This window comes from Sinocyclocheilus anshuiensis, unplaced genomic scaffold, assembly GCF_001515605.1.
Source record: "Sinocyclocheilus anshuiensis isolate Anshui unplaced genomic scaffold, SAMN03320099.WGS_v1.1 scaffold1049, whole genome shotgun sequence".
NCBI classification, from domain to species: domain Eukaryota; kingdom Metazoa; phylum Chordata; class Actinopteri; order Cypriniformes; family Cyprinidae; genus Sinocyclocheilus; species Sinocyclocheilus anshuiensis.
In genome coordinates, this window is record NW_015557197.1 from 383,744 (window position 1) to 388,304 (window position 4,561).

Genomic DNA, 4,561 nt, shown 5'->3' on the forward strand with positions numbered 1-4,561 from the left:
TCCGCCCCCCTGGAGGAAACGGAGCCTGGCCCGCAGCTCCGAGATGGTCATCTTCCCGCAATGGGAACATGACTCATCCGCGAACGCCACCTCAGCGTGCTTCATGTTCAGACACGTGAGGCAGCGATCGTGACCATCACCCAGCGCCAGGTAACGACCGCGTCCAGAAACGCACGGGTGAAACGGCATCTTTAAAAAGACGATTTGCCGTCTTTACAAAGACGCACCCGCTTATTGTACTCTTTTAGAGAAATTGCTCTTTCAGGGAAATGCTCTTTTAGTGCTGAGGCGCACAGGGGAAATGGCCACTTGCAGCACAACAGGGGGTAGTGCAGCCTGAAGTGCGCAACCCACTAGACACAGGAACGACCACCACTGAAGCGCCGTCCGCCAACACCAGAAGCTTCCAAGAGCGCATTGAACTCATAGCTCACTGAAGACACTTGGATGGAGCAGAACGATGTTGTCGCTCGACTCCGAAGCGAAAAGCTGGTGTGCATTGCACCGGCTGCCTTTTTATGCTCAAGCGGTGATCAGCGGCAGCTGGATGCAATAATTGCATGCCAATGTGCATTGGCTCGTTTAGTTACACTCGAAGTAGATTGGTCTCTCGAAGCGAGATCCCAATTCGTTGGTCACGACGTGACTCGTAGTGACCGACTGAAAGGGAACCATTGTTGTTGTAATTTCGGTTGCATCTAAAATAGATCATACCACTGATATTATCTTAAGTTAAAGTAAATAGATTCGCGAACCCTCTCCAAAGTTCCGATCTAAATAAAATGATTTGCGCTCTGCACTCTGTAGTCCCGATCTGAATAATGATTTGTGACATGTGAAGTCCCTATCAATCATTTGATTTAGATTGGAGCGGGAACTTGGAGCGGGTTCGCAAATCCTTTCCCGAATTGAATGATTCGTGAAGCCGCTCCAAAGTTCCGATCTAAATCAAATGATTCTCATGTCACGAATCATTATTCAGATCTGGTCAGATTACTACTTTATACTACTGTATATTTACGGATGGTTCAATGAATTCAAGATGTATAAAAACAGCAATAGGAATAAATATTCCTCAGTTAAATTTAATGAATGGAAAACGATTAGCAGATAATATGTCAGTCATTACTGCAGAGGTGGTGGCTATTTTATTGGCCTTGGAGTGGGTGGAGGAAAATGGTCCGGGGAAAAGAGTCATTTGTTCAGACTCAACTGCAGCTTTAATGGCATTAAAGGGAAGGAAAAGTGAAGCCAGGTCAGACTTAATACTAGAATTATTAGTAACACTGAATCGAGTTAATAAAATGGGGAATATAGTGGGATTTCTTTGGGTGCCAGCTCACATAGGTGTTCAGGGAAATGAAGAGGCAGATGAAATGGCAAGAAAGGCTGTAAATAGAAGTGAAGTAGAGTTGGATGTTATGTACGGTAGAGTTGAGTGTAAAAGTATTATCCAAGAAGGAACAATAAAATTGTGGCAAAAAGAATGGAATGAAGGATATACGGTAAAAGCAGACATTACTATTCTGTTCAGCCAACAGTAGGGCATTCTATGATTAGAAGGTTAGGAAGAAAAGATAGTGTCATTTTATCTAGACTAAGGTTGGGCCATTGTGCGTTGAACTTTGGGTTAGCAAGGATTGGAAAACATCCAGATGGCAGATGTAGATGTGTACAAGAAGAAACGGTGAGCCATGTGATAATGGAGTGTACCATTCATCATGCAGCAAGACGTCACATGTTTTCAAAGTTACTTGAATGTGGAGTCACAAATGTTTCTGTAAAATCTATCCTTAGCACAAAGGATTATGAGTCCAGGAAAGTCGTTATCAATTTTTTGCACATGACTGGACTTTACGCAAGGATTTAAATGTTAAGCGGAGTATCCAGATGACCTGAGGAGGGCAGTAATACGCCGGTGATGCGTCGAACCTGCCGCAAATTCAATAAGAAGAAGAAGACTCATTATTCAGCCCTGTGTTCCATTCGGAAGGGCTCATACCTATGCCCTAATCCCTTCAAAGGGTTTACCCTCCGGGAGTGTTCGAATTGTGTCAAAGCTCTTGGGGGGTCCCGCTAACCAGAACCCCCCCCGCACCCTTCAATAAATAAATACAATAAAACTGTGAAATAAAATATAAATATGATTCATATTTTTTTGTATTGTCCTCGTTATCGTTGAGAAAACCTAATTCTAAGATAAAAGCTTATTTTACGATTATCAGTGAATTAGGTGTGCCAAACAATCACTAAGCAAAGAGAAATTAGCTACATAGCCTAGGGGTGTGCGACATTGAAGGAGGGCAGTAATACGCCGGTGATGCGTCTAGCCTGCCGCAAATTCAATAAGAAGAAGAAGACTCATTATTCAGCCCTGTGTTCCATTCGGAAGGGCTCATACCTATGCCCTAATCCCTTCAAAGGGTTTACCCTCCGGGAGTGTTCGAATTGTGTCAAAGCTCTTGGGGGGTCCCGCTAACCAGAACCCCCCCCGCACCCTTCAATAAATAAATACAATAAAACTGTGAAATAAAATATAAATATGATTCATATTTTTTTGTATTGTCCTCGTTATCGTTGAGAAAACCTAATTCTAAGATAAAAGCTTATTTTACGATTATCAGTGAATTAGGTGTGCCAAACAATCACTAAGCAAAGAGAAATTAGCTACATAGCCTAGGGGTGTGCGACATTGACTAACAATTATATCTCAATATTTTCTGGGATTTTATCGATAACGATAATCAGATGATATTTTGCTGAATGTGTTGTGCTGCAGGACTGCCGTAGACAGCTGACTCCTAAAGTTTTTGACATTCTTCATATTCTGTGTGGTGGTCAGTTCACAGCTGTGACAGAAATGAATATTTTCCAAGAAGTTTAAAGAGATTTTTTACCCTTATGGGCATTTTTACCTTTATAAAGCCATTTTTTCTAGAAGTGTACATTATCTTTTGCATCAAATTCGTATATTTAATCAATAAAGTCAATTAGAATAATAAGTTATTTGGGGCTGTTACCAAACAAATAAAATCATTATCAACAAAATTCATCTTTGCAATGCAGAGGAAACACAAAAGTTGCATCTGAAGTGGCATTTAGATGAATTTACAATGCAGCTTAGAGGGACATTGGGTGCTTTAACCTGCAGTACCAAATGCATAAATAATGTTTTAATATTTTAATTTTAAAACGTTAAATATTGATATTTGAATTTATTTAAAAAAATGAAAATATACTTTAAATGTGAAATTAAAACCACCAGTAGGTGGTAGCAAGTCACTATTAATAAGTGAGTCATTGCTCATTTAAACGGGTGATTCATTCAGAAACGAAACACTGTCATGTTGCTCAGAGACACAAAACAGCGCTGTGGCTGTTTGGAACCATTTTTGTTGGCAAAATAGAGCAAAAAAAGGCAATATGTTGTCTAAAATTTAATATTGACTTGTTTGTTGAATTGTTGTATAAAATCAATATCAAATTTGTGATTTTTGTGAAAACAGCACTCTTTGAGTTATATTGATTAACTATATGAAATTATATACACTGTATGATAAATGAATCTCTTACATCGTACGTACATTTGCACTTTGTTGCTTATGATGAGGGAATTCGCGAGTTTCAGTCTGAATCAATCTGAACGCCTCTGATTGGCCACTGCATTCCTAAGCTCAACAGAATCTTGTGTGATTGGTTATAATGATCAAAGCTGTAAAAACGCATAAAAATAAAATATGTAACATGAGCAGGTCTAAATTTATTACAGCAATCAAAACTATTCATTTAATTCTCATTTTCACTAGTTTCATGTTTCAAGTATTATAGTTTTATTGAAAAACCAGGGGACCCCCGGGGACCCCCCCAAGTATATTTTTTGGGTGTTAAGGGGGGTCCCTTAATGCTTATGGGAGGTCCGGGACCCGGGACCGCCCCCCCCCCCCCCCCCCCCCCCCCCCCCCTCACAATCAACATGCAAAGAATCTGCACAAAGGATCATGGGAGCCTGAAGTGTCCATCAGTTGTACTCTTCGAAATCCTTCATTCTGAAGGGCCCTTTGAAGTGGCCAGTTTTGAGCACTTCGGTTTGGAACGACCCTTCAATATGGCGGCCGTGATTGTTTTCACTCCGAAGTGCCCTTCAGAGGGCGATATATCCCGTTTGGAACACACTGCAGATCGGGACTACGGAGCACAGAGCATGAATCATTTGATTTAGATCGGAACTTCGGAGCAGGTTCGCGAATCTTTTGATTCAGATCGGTACTTCAGAGCGTGAAGCGCGAATCCATTGATTCAGATCGGGATTTTGGTGCGCTTCGTGAATTATTTGATTCAGATCGGTAGGCTACTTCGGAGCGCTTATTGCAAATTATTGATTGCGAACGCGTATTGCGAATCATTTGATTAGATTGGAACTTCGGAGCGGGTTTGTGAATCATTAAGCGAGTTGAATGATTCGCTATTCGCGAACCTGCTAAAAAGTCCTGATCTAATCCAAATGATTGATCGGGACTTCGTGTGTCGTGAATAATTAATTATTCAGATTGGGACTACGGAA